Genomic DNA, 23017 nt, shown 5'->3' with positions numbered 1-23017 from the left:
CTTAAAATACATGCAGAAGATATAGTGCCCATGTTACATAATTAAAGAGAACTTTGGGGGGAGACAAAGCCAAAGGCTTTGACATTAGAAGCCAAGGGGATTTCACAAAAAATGGGTTCATTGAAACCAGGAAAAAAAGAGAAGCTTAAAATGACGGAAAAAGAATGATGAGTTATTGTATTTGGTGGAACAGTTGGGGGAGACAAAGCAAAGGAATTTCATGTTGCAAAAACCCCATAATATTAGTTATTAAGTCTTAGGGTTCCTTAAAACAAACACAAATAGGCAATGCAAGCAAACGAAACAGCGCCTTTGCTGCTGTGTTAGTTGTAGAAATGAGGCAGGACAAAGCTTCAGTATTCTTGATAACCTGTGAGGTAAAATGCAATGGATTTTAGTGAACTGGAAAAGAAAATCTGAGCATAACTTTGGCATGATATCATACTAAGCATTGTACTTAGATGGAGCAAAAATGTGGAGAGTGCAGAGACTATACACAAAAATTCATAAAGCACCTTGTGAAAACTCTTGTACCTCTCGTCACTTCATTACAGTTTTATTCTCACAAATGGGTTGCTGAAGTACTCTTAGAGGCTGCCCTCTCGCAGAGAGAAAAGGCAAAGAGACTATTCCATTTACTGCGTGTCACTGTGCCGAGGACAATGCTGTCAGTGAAAATGTAGCAGGACAAGAGGAAAGAGCTCCTTGTGGCAGGCTCTTCTTTTACATCCCCCACTGACCGCTCACTTATTCTGTTTAGAAATTACTGAGTGCTATTGATGCGCTGAATCGAAAACCCTTACAGGAACCAGGGTTGTCATCAATCGAACACCTTGGACACAAGCTGGCTGATGCTCCTCATGGGGCTACATGCATGTTGGAGCATTAATCCGAGTAAAAGGTTGGCTATGTAGAGAAGTGAGAGTACTTTCACCTTTGTTGCTGAATCCGACACTGTTTCAGGGGACTTGAATTTTTTAGATGAATAATTATCTGGGCTCAAGATAGGGAACAAGATGTGACTCTGGAACACATCTTAATACTACCATGGTAGCAAACTTAGCTCAACAGTGAAGTTGTGGATGTAAAAACTCCATTCCTTTCCTCCATACTGCCATAATGTCATAGTGTGTTTCAATCAGACCCGTGGAGGTGTATAAAAGCACCTTGCCATGCAGTCTCCATTTGCAAACATTTGTAATAGAAAATGGACCGTTCTGGAGATCTAAGTGGCTTCAAGCAGATTCATGAAATTTCATCCCTGCTGGATATTCCACAGTCATCTGTAAGTGATATTAGAAAGTGCAAGCGTTTAGGAACAACAGCAACTTACCCTGAATTCAAAGACCACATAAGAGCAGAGAGCAGGGTCAACAGCTGCTCTGCTGATTCCATAGCTGAAGAGTTCTGAACTTCTGGCATTAATGAAAGCACAAAAATTGTACAGTGGCAGCTTCATGGAATGGGTTTCCATGGCCGAGTAGATGAACACAAGCCTCAGATCACTGAGTCCAATGCCAAGCATTGTAGGAGGGGTGTAGGGTTATGTGGACGCCGGGGGACCATTACCTGCCTGACTGCACTGTAACTGTGAAGATTGGTGGAAGAGGGATAATAGTATGGGGTTGTTTCTCAGGTTTTGGACTAAGTCCCTAATCTCCTGTGAAGGGCAATCTTAATGCTTCAAAATTTCAGTACATAGAGGACAATGCTTTGCTTCCAGCTGTGTGGCAACAGTTTGGGGAAGGCTCTTTTCTATTCCAACATGACTGTGCCCCAGTGCACAAAGCAAGGACTATAAAGACATGGCTTTTGAGTTCAGTGCGGAAGAACTTGACTGGCCCTGACTTCAACCCCATCGAGCACCTTTGGGATGAACTAGAATGGAGATTGCAAGCCAGGACTTCTCGTCCAACATCAGTGCCTAAACTCATAAATGAATGGGCACAAATTCACACAGGGACCCTCCAAGATCTTGAGGAAAACCTTCCAAGAAGAGTGGAGGCTGTCATAACTACAAGAGGGGGGCAAATCCATAGTTAAGTACATGTATTTGAATACAATATCACAAACTACTTAAACGAGAAATAATGTTGTATGCAGATGACACCAGTTTGAATGTTGTTAATGTCATTTTAAGAAAGTCATGGTACATTTGCAAAGGAAATAACCAAGATTACCCATAATTCCAGAATGTCAGAGTGGCATCTCTAATTCGTGGAGCCTGATGCAACCATGAGAATGTTTACCACATTAGCAAACATAAGCAATTTAAATACTAACTTTAATATTACAATGTCATTATTAACAATATTTAGAGTTAGAGTTAGTTTGTATAGTTCTGAGTATTCAGGTTGCTACTGTGCTATGTACTCGGATAAAAAATGTTGATTTAAAGAATCAGTGAATTAGGGAATTGAGCTCTAGGCCCCATGACCAAGACCTTAATACTTTGTACTCTCTAAATTTAAGGACCATGACTTCCTTAATTTGCACCTGGAGTAAACCAAGAGGTCTGGAATGGTGTGATATGGACAAAATCCTCTTCACACTGAGCTTGGATGATGAAATACCCTGGTAAGGGACCAAGACTGTGCCATTTTTATGACTATCCCATGTTTATTTTGCTGTCACATAACCAGATCTACGGCTACCCTCCTTCTTTCAGAAACTGCAGCTTTTGAAGGCCACATCTTTCCCCTTTTTTGTGATTACTGTGAGCACTTTAATATCAAGCACTCCAGGCTATGAGGGATGACCGGTACCAAAATTTTATGGTGAAGTAATTCTTTTACAGAAGCATGACCCTTTTCAATAAAAAAAAGAACTTTAAACCTTTTGCACCAGCATTCAGAATCATGAGAAATGTCAGCTGCATTGCAATTACAGGTGGCATGGACTCGCTCTTGCACAGCTGCCATCTCAAGGAGGGGGAAGTCACGCAGAAAATTGCATTTTTCATGTAACCTGCACACTGCCTGACTCTAACATGTATGCAAATTTTGCCACCTGCGAATCCTCCTGCTGATGACTTGGTGAGAATGCAATATGGCTTGTAATGGGAGACAATGTGCATTACATGATGTGTGTTCACTTGGAGATAATGTGGAGATTTTATGAGGATCTATTCTGATAATGGCAGCAGTGAATGGTAATGGTCTGAGGGACCAGGCGTAGCACTGCTAATGCTCTGACAACCAGCCACTCTTTGCGACGACCCTTAACCCCCCTGCAGCCAAACAGTGAACACAGATAATTCAATACCTTTTGTCATTACAGTACGCCGAGAGTGCTGTTTAGATTGACACCCTACTAATGTCCCTCTTTGGCTGCTTTAACATCACCCAACCCCCCGCAAAGACGATCAACTGACTTGGACTGTGGTGCCGTTAAATTAGCAGCTTTTAGATGAGGCTATAATAGAGTCCCTTTCTGTGAGTGCAGGAACATTCATGAGGCTCTGGGGTGCCATGTTGGCTTGGAAACGGCTAAGACCAATAAGAACATATACTTGAGCTGAGAGAATGGATTTAGGCAAAGATATTTGGGCATAAATGAAGTAAAAACAAGGATAATTACTTTGCTAGTCTGACTAAAACTGATAATCAAAAATAATTAAAAGGAAATGATAAAAATACAGAAGAATCACCAGAATTTTAAAAGCGACAAAAAAAGTCATAGGATTGGAAGTTGAAATTTGGTTTATTTATGTGGTAGAAAGGTGGCACACTTGAAATATTTCTGTAGCAAATTCCCACTATCTGGGGGTGGTTAGCTAAAAACACATACTGTAAATTTGAATTAATAGTCTAGGCTTTAATTACCACCAGTTCATGTCTGGGGGCAGCTCCAGTAGTACCCTGAGCTTGACGGTCAACAACTGCTATAGTTTATTAACTATGGAGCTTGTAGGTGGATAAAACTCATGGCGAAAAAAGTGTTGTAAAACAACAAAATTGCGTTAGATGGGGAAAAAAAAGGATAATAAACAGCAAAAATAGGTTCAAAGTGGCAATAAAGTTGCAAAACAGTTGCAAAAATGGGTTAAACTGGCAAAAAGAATTGACAAACATGGGCAAAAAAAATCGGGAAGAAAAAGAATGGGTTAAACTCCCATAACTTGACAAAAAAGCCGCAAAAACAGGTCTAAAATAGCAAAACAGTAGCAAGAATGACCAAAAAGAGACAGAATTTGGCAAAAAGTGGCAAAAAGAAATGAATAATGAGTGCAAGCACGCAAAACAGTGGCAAAAATGGGCATAATATCCTAAAGAAAGGCAGAAAGTGGCAACAATTGGTGAAAAGTAGCAAAATAGTGGCAAAAATAGTGTTCTAGCGGGCATAACCCAACAAATTTGATAAAATGTGGGAAAACTGACAACAATCCCCCAACTTAAAATAGGTTTAAAATGGCAATAAAGTTGCAAAACAGTGGAAAATGGGTTAAAAATGGCCTAAAAAAAAAGGTAAAACTGGCCAATAAGTTGCAAACAAAAAGAAGTGGCAAAAGGGGGGGGGGGGGCAGTTAAAACAAGTTTAAAATGGCGAAACAGTGGCAAAAGAGTGGCAAAAAAGTGGGTTAAAAGGGCATGACACAACAAAATTGGGTCAAATGGGGCAAAAACGTCAGAAAACAGAAAAAAATGGGTTAAAGTGGCAATAAAGTTGCAAAAAAGCTTCAAATTTGGTTAAAAAAGGCAAAAAGAAGTAGCTCAACTTGGCAGAACTGGGTTAAAAATGGGCTTAAAATTGCAAATGCTAGGACATAGTTAGTCTGACAGACCTTTCAGGTCCAAAAAGAGGTAGCCAGTATTCTAGCAACAGTGCTTCTGATTGGATCTAGATCACATGCATTGATGACATCAATAAATCACAAATGAGGAAGGCCTTTCCCTGAGTTTTCAGGGGCCCAGCCAATTCTGTAGGCAGCCCTTGCATAAGAAATATAGGAACAACAATCTAATGTCGACACCTCCACCAAGGACAGTCTCATACATCCCACGACTATCCAAAGATCAGTGCTTCTATGTGTGCTGCTGACCCGTATCATTAACCCACTGTCTCCCTCCATCACTCTGGGATTACAGTCAAATTGTGTTGAAGATTGGAATAACCTCAACAAATCAGCACTTTCTCAAGCCTTATCTCTCCCTAATGTGACACCAGCTTGCACGGTCATGTCTTTGCCACTTCTTCATAGGGAGGGCAAATCCATACGACATGCATAATTCACGCTGCTGGCACGGGCACCATGAAAAGATTTATCATCACACGCTAAATAAATGGCGGAGTGTGAATGTACGTTCAGTACAGAGGAGTCGTGATCAATCTCCATGTCTGAATGCAGCTGGGTTCGGCAACACGTGGGCGCTTTAACGCCATGTGAATAATACTGATTCAACAAGATTAATGGGTTTTATTGCGAGCCATAAGGTCACATGTTGCTATCAAGCGTATATTTGGAGATGTTCTCCCGCCTGGAGATTCCCCTAAGGGCCAGTCAGAGACAGAAGTGTAATCAATGACCTGGTTGCTGTAATTACTGTTTACTTTAGCTCATTATTCTCCAAGCTTTGATTTAGCAATAGCCCTCATGTGAAGGATATGCGGCCTTAATTGGTGGTTGCTACAGTGTGCATCTGCCCGTTGTGATGCATGTTGGGAGGAATAGAGGTCAGGAAGTGAGAGGTGCCTCGGGCAGCTATTCCTGGCTCTGCCTTTGAGTCATTCACATTCTGTAATTGTCCAACATGTCAACCTGTGACAAAAGATGAACAGCAGTCCCTCGTCCGGCAGAGCAAACGGCAAACAATGCTCACGTGCTGCGGAAAAGAACGGCCCACATGTTGGCATTTATAACCTAATTAAAACCAAGAAAGACGATGATCCGTGTTCAAGTCAGACGCTCATTACATGCAGGTGATTACAAACAAAGCGTACAAGCACAGGCGACTCAATCCCACACGCAGGTTAACTACTGTGCACACATTTAGCCGAGCAGCGCTAATCCCACCCGTCTGGAAAGACCTGCTCATTTGAATCACTGAAATCCTTAGATGATTAAAATATATTACCACAGCAGCGAAATTCATACTGCTCATATTAAAGATGTATGTATGCACATAAATTCCCCGTTGCCCTCCTGCGATTTGATTAGGAGCCTAGAGAAAATGTAGGTAACAAATAAAGTGAATCAAAGATGGAATTTTAAGTAGAACAAAGCTGTTATTAGAATACATTTGCACATGATTGCACTATTTGTTCACAAGTGAACGCACTCCAAGTTACTGACGTCTCACGCCTAACTTCATAAACGGCATTTCTCCAAGAGGGAATAAACCAGACTCTGGAAAACAAGTCCTGGGCCAGAACCATGATGGGATGCAGAGCAGAGCAATTTATTCTTTCACAATAAAAGCATTAACAATTAAGCAAAATTCTGATTTTAAAGCAGTAAAACAAAGCGCCTTTATTATGTGGCACGCATATATTTGACTTGTTGCTCGAGTATCACTGATGGACTCAGAGGGAGGCACAGGGGGCAATCACCCCTGCCCCTCGGTACCCTAATGTTTAATAAATAGGCTGTGAAGGTGACCTCTATGACAGTGGTCCCAACATTTTTCCACAGCCCCCCCCCCCCCACTAGTATCAAAGAAAAGCTAAGCCCCCCCCATGACCTACTTGAAAAAAAAAGAAAAAAAAGTCACATATATTAATTGTTTTCACTGAAAAAATCCCAATATAGTAGAGCCATACCTGTTCTTGACAGAACATTTATGCATAAACTATCCATTCATACTATGGTGTTTTTGACCACTCTAGAAAAGAAATTAACGGAGGAACGTCTAAATTTCAAGAAAAAAATGTCAAGTTTAAAAAGTCATAAATTTGCAAGAACAAAACTATATTTTTTTCAACTTGAAAGTTGTAAACATACTTGGACCAAACGTTAAATGTGAAATCACTGTCTTAAGTTTGGCTTCTTGTCTCTTTTTGACTTTACACTGTTGTAAATTTACAATTTTAAAAACTTTTAATTTCTGACTTTTAGTGTCAAAATGTTTGGCTTTGTTTACTCAGAAATTTCACATTTTTCCCACTAAGTTTCTAAGTTTTTAAACTCTGAAATTCTGACACCATTTTCTAGAAAATATATAACCCTATCATTAAAAAAATCCACCCTAAAATTTAGATTTTTCTTTTTGCTAAAAAATTAATGGATGCTCTATAAATTTTTAAACATATTTTTGTTTGCCCTAAGATGCTCTACACGATGTTTCTAATCATGATTTAAAAAATAGAAATATGTACATCTAATTCTGACAACGTCAGAGAAGGCAGGGTGCTGCACCCTCCCTGAGATCTTTGGGAGCCCCCTACGGGTACCCAGACACCAGGTTGGGAACCACTGCTCTAGGATGCCACTATGAAAGGTCAACATGGTTAAGTGCCCTCTAGGATGCCTTCAACATGGACAGGATTTGATAAAATGCCCTTTTACTGGGGAAAATTTCACAAATTGTCCTTTTGACCCTTCTTCTGGACAAAAATTTAAAAAGTGCCCTCTGTGCAGCCTTCCAACGGACCTTCTAGCCTATTTCAACCCCTATAAATGGGGGAAATTTGACAAAGTGCTCTCTTTGGGCCCCTCTTAGTGGGCAAAACTTTATCAAAGTGCTCTCTTGGAGCCTTCTTAGTAGGGGAAAATTCACAAAGTGCCCTCTTTGGATTCTTCTCAGTAGGCAAATTTTTTTTTTTTTTTTTTTTTTTTTACCAACGTGCCCTCTAAGTGGGGGGAATTTGACAATTTGCTCCCTTTGGACCTATCTAAGTGGGGTAATTTGACAAAGTGCCCTCTTTGGACCCCTCTTAGTGGGCAAAACTTTACCAAAGTGCTTTGGCATCTCAGTGCATGCACTTCATGCTTGTGCACAAGCATGAAGTCACACACCCTTTGGGTTTGTTGTTCTCAGCTCCGTGTTAACACTGACTTGACAAACCTTTATTAAAATTATTTATGTGTCACTTAGAGACTCAAATGTGTTTCCAGTTTTATTCACATGAACCCCTTCCTCTCTAACCATTAGCCCTGCCACCATGTGAGGGAAGAGAGAGAGATGATCCCGCCCATCAGGGATGCTATTTGTAGGAACCAAGAGCACCTCAAAAGAGGAGCCAGCGAACTTTCTGAACCAAAGAAACACACAGAGGATAATAAAATCAACTTTGACATGATCGTTGCCTGAACCAAATCCTAGTGACGGGATAGAAGGGAAAAGCGTACATGCAGGAGGGGAATGGAGACCTGAAGGATGAAGGAGGTGTGGCCAAAGCGAGCATTTGATTTGCTTTTTAAATAAGATAGGTAGTTAGTCCATTATCAGGGTCCAGCACATTCTGGATCAGGCCATTTTTCCCACTGGACATACAACTGGTTGCATCTCTTATATCTTGGGTAAAAACTTGTCAGGTTTTTTTTTTAATTTCAGCATCAAACAGCTTTCTTAATGAACAAATATACCAGATCATTAAAGTTTGGACGTGTTATTTAGGGCTCATAAAAACCTCAGTCGAGCTTTGCTGGAAAGAGTCTCTTACATTTTCGTGCAAATTAAGCATTAACACATCACTGCTTTGAGTTCATTTGACCCCTTTTCCTAGTGAAGCATCAAATTGACTTAAAATATTCTCTTTAAGGTCAGAAATGACTGTAATTAACTACACTGACAAAGACTTTTCAATAATTCAACATTTACATCACAAACATACCTCCCTTCCTCCTGCTCTGACGGCCAATCCAACCGAATCCCCCAAGCTCCATTCATTAGTACGTCCTCTGAGTCCTCCCCTGCGAAGAACAATACCATCTAGACCTCACAATTCAGTTAACAAACCCCCTCCACACCGAGAACCACACGCTCCAACACTTGCTGTGCTGATGCCACACTGTGCTTGTGCACAGCTTCCTTTTATAGCCCTCACTGTAAAATACGTACGAAAAAAATCCAATCGAAGTGTTCCTTGTTGTATTATTGCGCTCATTTTCTTCCACTTAAGACATTAGGAGTGGGCAGGATTTTTTGATTAAATGCTCCAATATAATACAGCCCTAATAGGGAAAAGCTACATTACCGTGTTGCACATTCGTCTTTGCATGTGCATGCTCCAGAGTGGAGAAGGTGCTAGTTTTTTGGCGTGTGTTAATCACTTGCAAGTGGCTTTTTTCTGCCTTATTCATGGGTAATTTCCTATTCAGCACATGGAACCAGAGACCTGCAGGCGACGGGGAACACTGGGACGGAAGGAGCCGAGATCACTGGAGCAAGAAAGCAGGAAAAATTCCTCCTTCGTTGCTTGTTTACTCATGAATTTGGCGCACCTTTCCCATCTCTTTCAGAATATTCTTCACATTTAAAAATACCCGTCTTGAGTCGTGCAGGTCCCTTTCCCATCTGTCTTCCCCTCTTCTTTAATTTTCCCTCCTCCTAGCCGGTCTGCGAGTGCTTCCACATCTCGATTAGACTTCTGCAAACGCCCGTGCAATTTCCTGGAAGATTATAGTGATGGATTTACACAATATCAATCAGTGCAAATGTGGGGCTCGAAATAGCCCTCCACTATTGGGTGAGAGGGTTTTTTTTTCTCTTTTTTAAAGGGTGATGTTTCCAATCTTGCTCCTTGTACGCAGGTTCGTGATGTTTCTTTTCACTGTGTTCAATTATAAGAAACATGCAGCTGGAGTGATTAAAAAAAACTGACATCGTAGAAGTGCAGGGCAACCTGACAGCAGCCACTTCAGATGGAGATGAGCATCTCTCTGGTGAGTCCTCGTCTTAGGGACTATTATTGCACCCTGAATGAGGTCACATTCACCTGACCTCAGGGCATTATTATCCTGTAATCATGTGTTGCTCTGCATGGCTACATTTGTTATTTCTTGTTGACAGCCTAATGTTAGAAGAAAGCAATTTTACCTGATGGATGGTCATAAGAGAGGGAGAGGCTATATCAGCTCCGTGCCTCGCCGGTGAATTATGCACGAACGAAATCCCGGCTCAACCACAACACCTGCCTTCACAAATATACTACCACTCCCTTTGCTTTACACGCCTGCTTATTATTGCTGGAGCTATGAGGACTTTCCAGCTTGTCACGACGTGCATGAAGTCAATTCATTACCATAGCGTTTTTACTCGTTCTCTTAAATCAACCAACCCGTCACTCCTTACATTACGGCGCCGCGATGAAAAATTGTTGACTTATTTTTCCAGCTCAGGATTCATAGGTCCAAGATGGTTCGTGATCATAGAAATCAATCGGCTCTGCTCCGCGGGACCTGCACTTTGTCTGTTGGCTGCAATAGGGATAACGTGTCAAAGTGGGCCTCCTCAATCTTGTCACTTTAAGTGCAATCAATACTGCTTCCCCACCACCCGAATGCCTCTGAATATCACCCCCCCCCTTCTTCTCCTCACACCACGCTGAGCATTTCAATCAATATCTGACTAGAGGCTAAAATCCACTCCACGAAACACCTCAAAAAGATGGAGGCAGAATTAAATGCATTGCAATGTGCTGAAGATGCTCTGCAGGAACAGTGATGCTACGGAAACACCTGAATAAATAAAGCAGGAATTCTGTAGCTCCAGTGAATTTCATTTTTTTCTACCGGATACCATGATCCTTTATGATGCAGAAAAACATCCCCCTTAATAACTAGAACCAGATATATTCATGTTATATTAACATTTGTATCTGTGATTTTTTCCAGGATTTCCCACCAGGTTTCCACTGGGAACAAAGAGGAGAGCTTTCTCTGGTCCAGCCAAATGAGGGGCCAATGGGAGTCAGCAAAATCACGGTCCATTGTAAAGATGAGCTGTGGTATGCACATTTTACATTTAACCTAAGTAATTGCCACTTAACAAAGCATCATTTTTATTCATTTATGCTGTAGTACAATATAAAATCTTTTTTTTTTAAAACATTAGCCTCTCCTTATAACAGAATTACCATGTCTTCAGTAATGTTAACAAAGGGGATTGGCCCATTGCTCTAAAGCGTTTGAGGAGTAAGTTGGACTTCATTACTAAGCTACATTTTGTGCAAAAATCAAAGTAACAGAAAATAAACGTTAAAAACGGAGAAAACTTGACAAGAATTATTAGATAATCACAAAAAGTAGTTGAATGCGGCAGAAATGGGCAGGAAAATGGGCCAACAAGTGGAGGGTTAAAAGTGGCATAGAAAAAATTAAGAGGGCAAAAAATGGTAAACAGAGGCAAAAATTACCGGGAAAAGGTGTTGAAAGGGGGCTAAAAATGGAACAAAAATGGGTGAAACTGGCAAAAAAGCATACAAGTTGTAAAACTGTGGTTTAAAATAGCAGGAATGTGACAAATGAGGCTGTAAGTGACAGAGAAACGTGTTTCAAAAGGTAAAAATGGGTGAAACTGGCAAAAAAAAGACAAGCTGCAAAAAATGAGCAGGGAAGAAAACCAGTGAAAAAGGAGTTAAAAAGACGAAAAATGGTTTGAAAGTGGCTACAAAAAGTTTTAGAAGGCAAACATGGGTGAATTTGTCAAAAAAAGGGCTAAAAGCTGCAAGAAATTATTGCGGAAAAAATTAGCAGGAAATTGTGGTAAAAGGGGGTTGAGGATGGCAAAATTGGGTGAAAAAAATAGGGCAGAAAAAAAGGGGTGAGAAGGGCCAACAAGCGGTGAAATTGGGTCAACAAGTAAAATGGGTTGAAAAGGACAAGAAAATGGGTAGTAGAAGGCAAAAATTGGCAAACTTGGCAAAAAAAGCATACAAAACAAAGTTAAAAATGGCAAAATGGGATAAATTTGGAGGTGGAAAAATTGGTTGAAATTGACAGAAAAGGGTACTGGAAGGCAAAAATATTGTGAAATTGTCAAAAACAAAACAAAAACAACAACAACAACAACAACAAAAAAAACTATACAAATTTTAAATATGGTTAAAAATGGCAGAAATTGGATAAAAGTGGAAAAACAGGACAGAAAAGAGGTAAAAGGGCCAAAGCATGAGAAAAATGGTTAAAAGTGGTGAAAATTAGTCACCAGGTAAAACTGGCTGAAAGTGGCAGCAAAATGGGGTTAAAATTGCAGAATGGCTGAAATTGGGGGAAAAAAAAAAAAAAGCAAAGAAGCTGCGAAAAAAAAGGTTAGTGGAGGCAAGCAGGGCAGGAAAAAAGTGGTGAAAGGGTGATAAAAATAAACAAAATGGGTTAAAAGTGGAAAAAAATGGCAGATTAAGGTGGTGAGAAGGGCCAAATGGTAAAAATGGGTTGAAAAAGGGCAACAAAAGGTTTGAATGGGTAAAAATGGATGAAAATGGCAAAAAAAGCATAAATGCTGCAAAAAATGTTTAAAAGAGGCAAAAATTGGCAGGAAAAGTGTTGTTAAAAAACAAACAAAAAGAAAATGACGAAAGGAGTTCTATAAAACTTAAAACGATGAGCGAAACTGTTCTGTTTTCCTTTTCAGTCTCTTGATTCTCATTTTGATGTCAAACAGCCTAAAAGGGCCACAGGGATGCCTTTTTTGTTTTCCACTTTTAAACAGTGATTTGGAAATAGTCTGTTCCTTAATTCTGGATTTCTAATTTAAGAATATAAACCAGTTTTCTGACATACACTGACCTTATACACCTCATTTTAGGGTTATTGTAGGTTAACGACTTGACCTCAATGGAGGGGGCTTGTTTGAAGCACTGCAACAGGCTTGGTTTTAAAAAATGACCAGAAAGCACTTTGGCATTTTTCCTCTTACATCTACTCCATTATTACTGCTGAAGTTTGAGAATGTTTTTATGCAAAGCTGCAAAGTTCGATCAAAACCAGCAATATCTTAAGAATGCTTGGATTTTCTTCAAACTTTGCCCAAACGTCCACTCTTACACAAGGATGGAGTAAGTAGATCTTCAAGGTCATAGGTCATAAGTCAGAGTCGTTGGCCTCAATGTTCATGCCTTACTTTTGAATGACTCAAGAAAACTTTGAGGGATTTTCTTGAAATGTTGCACAAGTGTCCGCTGTGATGTATGAAGTAATTGGATTTTGGAGGTCATACAGTCATAAGTTTTAAGCATATATTCATTCTGTAGCCAAGGTCAAGCTCAACAGCATATCTTTTATCCAAGCCTTTTCACCTCTGGTGATACACCTGGAATCCACTGGCAGTTTTAAGGCCCTTGGGAAGTTCACAGCATGGCCAGGGGTTCGTGACAACCCTACTACCCCACCAGACTGTACCCTAGGCTGTGCTTACTCGCCACTTCAGACTACCAGACAAAGGTCAGGGTCTTGGTGAAGCTATTTGTTTTTTGACGCTAGGTAAAAGCTGTAAATTCCACATATTCAATAAGAACTGAATGAAAAATACTTCAATTGTCTACTTCTCTCTGTCTTTGAGATATAATTGGTTAAAGTGGGCTGAAAAATAAAACAGTCTTAGTGTGTCGGCTGCAATTTCTCAGAATTTCTATGGACCAAGGTGTCAAAAAGTGAACATTTGCGTATGAATTCAGCAATTCAAAAAAGCCTTTCACTACTAGACATTTTACATTCAGCTAGCAAAACGGACCCTTTTTATCTGCAGCTTTTCCAGAGGTTTGCCACTGAATATGTTGTCCCCTCAGCCCCATACATCACCCTGAGCAATTCTCAATGTATGGCCTGCTGTCCTTTCCTAGACGGCCCCAATCCATAAAAGCAAGCCTCTGGCTAACCTACCTTTAAATTAGTCCACCTTAAAAAATTCAACAAGCCCAGGGGAGAGGTTTGGTATGTGCATCTGGGTGTTGGCCTTGAAAACGATTGTATTAATTGCCCCGAGGATTATGAGACACAGACCTCCACTCCCTCATGCATATTTGACACCTCGAGCAGCGCACTCAGGCCCCTGTTCCAGCTAATGGATGATGTTTGGTTGGGTGTTGCATATGTATAAGCTAGCAAGTTATGAGTGGGTATGCAGCGAGCGCTTCCCCTGTGTGCCTATCTGTCTGAGCATGTGTGTGGCTGCTCTGTTATCTCCAGCCAGCCAGTGTGAGCACAGGGCCGGGTGGTCGGGTTCCTAATTGGTGCGACTGCTCCCACTACACTTGCCCTCAAAGGCTGGCGCTGCCCTCTCCTGTTAATCTGTGCCAGTGATTTGGCCGGCTTGACACGGAGCTGACCTGACAGTCCTTTGGGTGTGTTTGAGCGTACAAACACACCAAGAAAAAAGCAGACAGATGAATATACTCAAAGAAACACACAAAGATGCACAAGCTCTAATGCAAATTACAGACTCAGATATGCAGTCCGTCGCACGTGCACGTTTTCAATCTCAGGGACATGAAAGCGCAGAGACTCCATTTGAGATATGGTTCTGGAAAGCACTGCGATGATGAAGAGGGAGGGCTCTTGACAGCGCTGTTGGTGGAACAGCATCAAACAGTGGTGTGAGTAAGTGCAGATGCCATGCCTGCTGATAATGTTCGCACTCACTCCCGCTGTGGGGAGGGAGGTTGTTGATATCAAGTGCTCACACATTGCTTTACATAAATTCCATTTTGGAGAACAGATATTGTCTGGCATGACAGAGTGACACCTGATCTGATGGGTTTTGAAGCCTCTGAACATGAACCCCAGCCTCGGGAGAAAAGACCTGTCCAATCAAATTTGTATAAATGTCCATACTGGTCAGGAATGCTGCATCACCCTATCAGCTAACAAAACACTGTCTTTCTGCATCGTCTCTTGCTCTTGGGACATAAAGTGACACTGCCAGTCCACAGAGGGAAACAGAAATCCAAACATATAACCACTGAGCTGCAAACGTTTGCATGCTAGTGCTCCAATGACAGATAAACGACTCATATCTGTTCATTACTGAATCCAGGTGTTTCAACCAGACCTGTTGCCACAGATGTGTAAAATCAAGCACTTAGCCATGAAGTCTACATTAGCAAACATTTGTTATACAAAATGGGTCTTCAAGCGTGCAAAAAGATGGTTTGTTATATTACTTTCCTGCTGAATATCCGCAAGTGATTATAAAGTGGAAGCGTTTAAGAACAACAGCAACTCAGCCATGAAGCAGAATCTCAGCATTGCATTGTACTTTACTGTATAGCATGGCTACATAGCAACATATCATAGTGATCTATCATTATAACATAAAGTATTTCATCATATTGTGTGATATGGTACCAAAGTGTAGTGTAGTATACCCAAGCCCACCTGTAAGGGTGGATAAAGAGGAAAGCTTTCTTGGGACCAGCCAAATGAGGGGCCCATGGAGGTAAAAATTGGCAGAAATAAATGACAGAAGTGGTAAAAAACAGGCAATTTAAAGGGGCAAAAAAGATAAAACAGCATATAGGTTAAGAAAGGAAAAAGGTTGTAAGAATGGGTGGAAGAAATGGTGAAGAGCAGTTAAAAAGTGGCAAAAATAGGTCGAAAGTTGGAAAAGTGTATAAAAAGGGGCAGAAATATGTGGTGAGAAGTGGTTAAAGAGTGGGAATTATTGGCTTACAGTGGCAAAACTAGGTTTAAAGCCACAAAAGAAAGGGATTAAGTGGCAAAAATGGGTAAGAAAGAAAAATGGTTGGTGAAAATGGTGAAAAATAGGTTGAAAGTGGCAAAATTTGGTTGAAAATTTGAAAAATGTATGAAAAGTAGCACAACTGGGTTAGAAGTAGCAACGATTGGCAGAAATATTTGGCGAAAAACAGTTAAATAGTGGGAAACATTGGTTTACAGTGGCAAAAATAGGTTAAAGTGGCACTAAAAAGGGATAAGGTGGCAAATATGGGTTAAGAAAGAAGAAAAATTGGCAATGAAAATGGTGAAAAGTAGTTAAAAGTGGCACAAATGTATTAAAAGTGCCAAAAATGGATGGTTAAAAAGGTGAAAAGCAGTTAAAAGGTTGCAAAAAGGGTTAAAGGGCTGGAACGGGGCAAATGGCCAGCAAAAGTAGTAGGGGTTAAAAGGGGCAAAAATGGGTTCAATAGTTCTTAGAACTATGCAAGTCTGTCAAATCTTCCTTTAGTTCTCAACACATGACAGCATGAAATACTACTTACCTGAAATATTCTCACTGCCTTGATACTATTTACCCTCTTTTCTGTTGCCTTGCTACTATAATATTTGTACTTTCAAGGCCTCTGAGTGGCTGTGGTGATTCATAAATCTACTCCTTTTCATAGTCTTCATAGAGTTCTTTTGTATCCACTGATGTAAGTCAAGCTGTTGAAAAGCCACTCACAAGGTTAAAAAAAAAATCACACACATGTCGTAATGACTCAAGGTGATGCATTAGCCACTGTAGGACTTGGATGCACAGAACTGTGAGCACTTCTACAAAGAATATCAGATAGACTTGGCAGTGTGGTGCATTGAGTTCATGACTTGTTACGTATGATTAATACATCCAGTCCACAACCTGCTGGGATCATAAAATAATAATGATATAAATAATTCTGCCTTGGTTGAGATATTTAGGTAAATATGTTATTGGAAGTTCATATGTTTCAGTTTTGAAGGATTTTTGGGATGGATTAAATCATTTTAACCTCCTAATTCCCTGTCCTCATATGAGGACATTACAATTTGGCTTTCCTACAACATATTAATAAATTCTGGTACTAGAATTGTTCAGATAACTGTACAGGAAAATCTATCAGAATTATAAAGGGAATTTGTTCGTGTTATTATGAAGAATTTGCTTGGAAATTCTCAAGTATATTCATGGAATTTTAGGGATATGTTTGTATATTTTTGCAGAGTTTCACTTAAACTTTTAGGGAAATTTGTTTTTTGTTTTTTGTTTTTTTGGTGGCATTTTCAAAGGAATTTGAGACATTTGTTTGGCTGTTTAGGGGGAATTTGGAAATTCTGTGGTTGTCCATGGCAGTTTGGGAAATGTATTCCTAATTTTTGGGAGTATACATGTCTTTTGTGGGAAACTTGCTTTGAAGTTTTTTAAGTACTTTTGTGTAAATTTGGGGAAAATATTTGTAAATTTTTGAGAATCGACCATGAATTGGTGGGAGTGGGGCCTGAAAGTTTCAAGAATTTGCTTGGAGAATTTCAGGATTCCCTTGGAAATTTGGGAAATGTTTTTGTATTTTTTTTCTTTTCTGTCTTTTTTGAGAGGAATTTGCTTCAGTTTTCTTGGGAACATACAAGATCTTTTTTTATCTTAAGAATTTCTATGACAATTTCGGGGAAAAATGTTTGGGGAATTTCCTAAAGAATTTTCAGGAATTTACATTTACTCTTTGGTTAAAATATTATTGGAATATTTAGGCTCTATGATAAAGTTTCACTAAAACTTTTGGGGAATATTTGAAGAAATCAACCTTTCATAGGATTATTTAAAAATATGTTTGAGAAATTTCGCAGAATTTTTCTGTAATTTCTTTAAATAATTTTAGTTAATTTGAGTGAACTTGTGTGGACTGGAAAGGAAAATCTCCACGAAATTCAGGACTTTTTGTGGACTTTTTGTGGAAATTTTGCTCATGCTTGGCCTTAAGTCCTTAAAGTGTGCCATCATAATGGCTCCACTGTACCTCTCTCAATGGCAAACACCATCTCTTACAGTCTGAAGAGCACCAACAACTGACCAGCAGCCAAAACATCTGCTCTAAAACCTATGCTGCATTTTCTGCAGAAGCAGGACCTTCAGGAAATTTTTGGATACCATTTTTGTCAAAACTAATTCCTGTTCAAAGACAAGGCTGAGCTTTTAAACTTATCAGGTCCTACTTATCCATAATAAAAGGGAGAAACTAAAAATCCATTCCAATCCAAAGCTTGCTCAGGTCTCAGGAGGTTAAAGCAGAGACCAGCAGCAGAATATATACACTGTTAGAACGATGACTTTTTTACTACAAAATGAAAGGAAAGTAAACATACACAGACCATGAGTGCGATATTTGAAGAGTGGACATGATTTGGAAACGACTCAGGCAGGAATCTGGATGGGTTTTTGTGTTTCCGGATTTGTCTCCGGGTGAGTTTTATGAGTGAACACTCTACAGTCGGAGTGTTTCAGTACTTACAGCGGGTGTTAAGCAGTCCGTTGGGCTTTCTCGCACTTGGATGGCATATTCGAAGAGCTTGTGTTCAATGTAGCACCAAAGAGGCTTTCTTTGACGGAAGGAAGCAATGGGCGTGTCTGGCTCCAGCTTCATGGTTTACAGCCATGGCCACTGTAAAAAAAAAAAGAGGGAAAGTAAATGAGAAAGGAGAACCCCTCAACACAACATTAATTTTATGGCCTTAAAATTCTCTGCATGAGAGAATTCAAATGATTTTCCAGCTATACTGTACAGCACATTACGGTTATGGTGGACGATTTAGGGTAAAATTAAATGAATTGTTGTTGGGAAACAGGCCTAAATGAGAAGATCAATACCACTCAAGTAAAAGACATCTGTTTAATATAAGACTATAGAGCTTTACATTAAGAGTGGAAACAAGGGAAAACAGCCAGTGCTGATATATCCATATCTAATCACATCCACCCACTAGCATCTCTAATACTCTCTCATCAACACTTTACATCTCTGACATTCCTCCATACAAAACCCAAGTGTGTAAGATGTATTAGTCATCCACCTTGTGTTGCTCTTAATGATGTTTTAATGATTTTGTTTGTTTTTTTTTCCAAATGTAGAAATTAATCATCATCTCAGTGTAACTGTTATTTCCACCCACACTTCCTCCACCAACCTTAAATAATTACAAGAGCAAGGGAGAGGATATTGCTCTACCTGCTAGCTTCAAACTAGCTTAAGAGAAAATGATTGGCAGGGTAAGCTAGGTCTTAAAAGACTCATCATCAAATCACTAAATTAATCCTCAGACTTCACAGCACATTTGTAGCAGCTATAAGTGTTCTTTCCGCCCACATTTCCTTCAACAAACATAATGTGAAGGAGAAGGGAGGAAATACTGGTCTGCTAGCTTACAAGCTTGCTATCAAGTGCATGTGATGGCAGGGTAAGCTAGTCGTCCCAGATTACTTTTGATTGAATGACTAAGTTAATCATTAGTCCTCACAGGTCTCAGTGTAGATATTATTCCCACCTACACCCCCCTCAACAAACCTCATATGATAATGAAAGGACAAGGGAGGTAATATTATCAGGCTAGCTGCTCACTAGCTAACAGTTTAGGCAGCAAGGTTCAAATTACTTGTGATTGGATGACCAAATTAATCACTATTCTCCACAGTGCAGTGTATTACTATTATTCCCACCCTCACCAGCCTTGTTAGACAAGACAAAGGGGGAAATATTAGTCACTTAATGAACTCACATTTCAATATATCCATTTAAAGTCCCTTTTCCTGTCTTCTTCTTCTCTTAATGTTGAAAAAGTTCTGCCTTTAACTCTTTAAAGCACTGTGATGAATGAATGCCTTGCTGGTGAGCAGCTGATAGCTAGCTAATAGTCAAATATATCACAGAAAGGCAAGCTAGGTGACTGTTGATTGGACAAATTAAATAATCACCATCCTCCACAGTGGACTGTGTGACTGTTATTTCCACTATGGCTGCCTTGTCTGAATACGAGGAAGATACTGGTCGGCTAGCGAGCATGCTGCTTGCTAGCTTATTGTCAAGTATGCATATGTTAAGGTTAAGTTAACCATCTAAAATTACCTCAGATTAAATTACTCTCCAATCCCATATTTCCACACAGCATATAACCACACACCAATCCCAATCTTTAGATAATGACAGGCACAAAGATAAAACTGTACTGTTCTGCTAGCTTATAGGCCCTGCTAGCTTAACAACAGTTAACTCTTAATATGATAACCATGTTTGGCTAGGAACCAGTAATGCACGTATGACTAGTTTACCCTCACCAAGTTTAACGTTAGTTTATATATGGAAAATAAAATGTTTGTCAAAACAAGTGGTAGACGTTTACATTTGTCTAAAAATACTTTTTTTTTTAGGTTAATTGATTTTTATTTTGCCAAATCAAGTGGCCTATTCAGTCACCAACCAACATAAATCTCCATATAACTGTTATTTCAGCCACACTTTCTTTAGCAGCCTTACTTGAAGTTGAGAAAGACAAGGGGGAAGATATTGGTCTGTTACTGGTTAGCATCTAGCGGTGAGCTAGCAAATGGTCAAGTAAAGATTGTGAGCATCATTAGCTAATAACTATTAGCACTATTCAGATTGGATATCCTTCTGAAGTTTTAGGCTGGCTTATTTTTTTTTTAATTAGGCTAGACAATGGACAAATCAGAAGAGTATTTGCGTGTTCATAATTTCCCGTGTATTTTTAATGATGTACCTGTGTTTTTCCCAAATCAAGCAATTAATAATTAGTTAAAAAATCATGGTATTTTTTTTCCACCAAAGCTTCCCTGTATAGTTTTGTTAGAAACTAAGAAGGACAAGAGGGAAGGCTAGGTAAGCTAGCTGCTAGCTCCTAGCTAGTAAATACTCAAGTGCAGACATAGAGGAGAAGGAAAGCCAGCCACCCCAAAAAACTGACGACAGTGTTGTTGCAGACCTCCTTTCTCATGTATCCACACTGCAGACCACTTCTATAAGACACTTTCACTGTCAGGATGGAAATACATGTAGAAATTTAAAATAAGGGTTAAATTTTCAGTTAGGGCACGGATACCAAAAGTTTAAAGTCAAAAACCTGACCTGTAAAACCTACAAGTGTAATACACATAGCCAACTAAACAGTTTGCTTAAAAAAAGCTTTTCATCCATAAAAACACTAATGCTGCCTACAAAGCTAAAGCTATGTTAGCTATGAAGGCTAACGCTGCTAAAGCTAATGTAGCTACATCAGCGAGAAAGTTAACATTACTATGTTAGCTACATCACCTTTGAAGCCAAAAGCAACATTAGCTTACAAAGTAACATTATCTAAAAGTAGCAAGTAGCAAGTGTAGCTACATTAGCGTCAGCAACTCTAAAGCAGGAAATGGGGAATACATTGTATTTTATCACTTCTGTCCTGATGTGATGGCAGGAGGTCTGTAAGAGGGGTGTCTGAGAGCTACGTTGTGTGGCTAGGCTCCACCAACACTTGCCTTTTCTTCTTTGTTAGCTCTTTGTTAGGTATGTGCATTCATGGTAAGTTTAGCATGCGACATGTATTTTAAAAGAAACATCAGAAAAAGTCACGTGTCCTAGCACAGTTAAGCTCCACACGTGTCAACACACGTGTGTCACTTGGCAGCCAAGGTCAAGCTCGAAGGCATCTCTTTTGTCCTGTCACCCCTGGTAATATGCCCAGAGGCTGCCAGCAGTTTTCTGGGCCCTTGGGACATCCAGAGCATGACCGAGGGTGTGTCAGTCCTCCTTTTGGGCCCATGGTGCCCTCAGATGGGCTTACTGTGCTCATCTATGCCTTGCTTCAGCTTCAATTTTTGGCCCAAACATGCCAAAAAGTTCTGCACAGTACTGTATAAAAATGTAAAATTACTAAATTGAAAATTACTTTCCAAATATAGACATCCACCGTCGCTCAACTTAGTGCATTGTGTAACTCTTTTATCCATCCCTAACAGCCTTGTTGGGTAATGAGAAGGCCAGGAGAGATAGGCTATCAGTCTGCCTGCTGCTGGCGGTCAGCTGCTACCTATCTGATGTTCAAGTGTATATATAATGAGAAAAGTCAGCTAGGCACTCCAGACACCTCTGATATGATTACTAAATAGGTCATGAGTCTTCACAGTGCATTGTGCAACTGTTATTTCCAGCCACTCTTCTATTATCAACAATGTTGGATGAGAAGAATCAATATTCTGCCAGCTAATCACGAACTAACTGGATGTATAGATGTGGATTATGAACTGTCCTCTTAGAGATTCACTGGTCATCTTTGATCAGAGGGTAGTGACACTGGTGAGATAGTTTAACAACTACTCAGAGCCGGCTTTGGATTTAGGTGTCAGCCCCCAGGGTGTAAATTATACAGCCCTCATCCCCCACGGACCTGTAACCGCCAATATACATAATGTAGACATCCTGCATGACAATCAAAGAAAATGATGGCGGCTCAGACCGCCTTGGATGTAAATGACTGTGGCCCCAGTTCACTATATGTGCACACCCTGTATGGAAGCCACAACCCTCTGAGACCATTATCCCCGAGTGCTGCAGCACCCGCACTTATACTTCCAGATGAAGCCACTAACAGGCACACTTCATGTTTAAATGCAAATTTCCACCAGAGCACCTTGCAGGAGCCACAGCAGTTAAGAAATCTCTTTACCCAAGCCTTGCATGCTTGTTAAGAAAACCTCTTAACAAGCCGCTGTTTATGTCTTTAGCATAAGGAGTGCAAGAACGAAACAATGTCACACCTGCTTTGAACTGCGAGCTGGCAGAGGAGTAACACGAGCTGGAGAAGTTGGGGGAAAGACGGCAGCAGCTGATAAAGGGATAAACCCCGAGGCAACAGTGTTTAGTACACTAAGTCAGTCTGTGTTTGCCGAGATGTAGTGTCGTGATAACAACTTAGCATTTAGCCGTTATTGTCTGCATCATACCACTCAGAGTTATGACTAATCACAGGAACAGCTGCCAAAAAATGAAGGTTATTTAGGCTGAATGCAAACAGCAGAGGGGAAAGCTGGAGGGTGAAACATGTTGAGGCCGTGTGAAGCATCGCTGTTGTCTCACATTATTAGCCAACACATTGTCCAAATGATTTCCCCATGGTGTAAATCTGCCTAATGATCTTTGTCTCTGGTGCTCTAATTCATTTATTATGCTAATAGGAAAAGCTGTCAGTCCGATCAGACACTGCATAAACATAAGTGTACTTCAATGTCCCATAATCATGTTGCAAGGCTCCAAGCAATTCTGCCGCCTTAGAAGATGAGGAGAATTATTCATAAAATTGTCAGATGATGATAAGGGTTTAAAACGTCTAATAGGCAGCCTTGGATTGCAATCTCCAACACAGACAGCCGGTTAATTCCCTCATGAGCTAGTCTGA

General features: G+C 40.1%; 1 protein-coding gene across 1 annotated transcript in view; it reads right to left on the bottom strand.

Annotated features, from left to right (window-relative positions):
• chrm2a (cholinergic receptor, muscarinic 2a) overlaps positions 1–23017 on the bottom strand; it is a 138859-nt gene that overhangs the window by 65249 nt on the left and 50593 nt on the right. Inside the window, exon 2 of the mRNA XM_041781252.1 lies at positions 18082–18231. The gene's annotated coding sequence lies outside the window, so the exon portion shown is untranslated. The remainder of the gene's footprint in view (positions 1–18081; positions 18232–23017) is intronic.

Source organism: Cheilinus undulatus, linkage group 23, assembly GCF_018320785.1.
Source record: "Cheilinus undulatus linkage group 23, ASM1832078v1, whole genome shotgun sequence".
Lineage (NCBI taxonomy): Eukaryota > Metazoa > Chordata > Actinopteri > Labriformes > Labridae > Cheilinus > Cheilinus undulatus.
The sequence above is the reverse complement of the archived record's forward strand: the minus strand, read 5'-3'. Positions and strand labels throughout refer to the sequence as shown.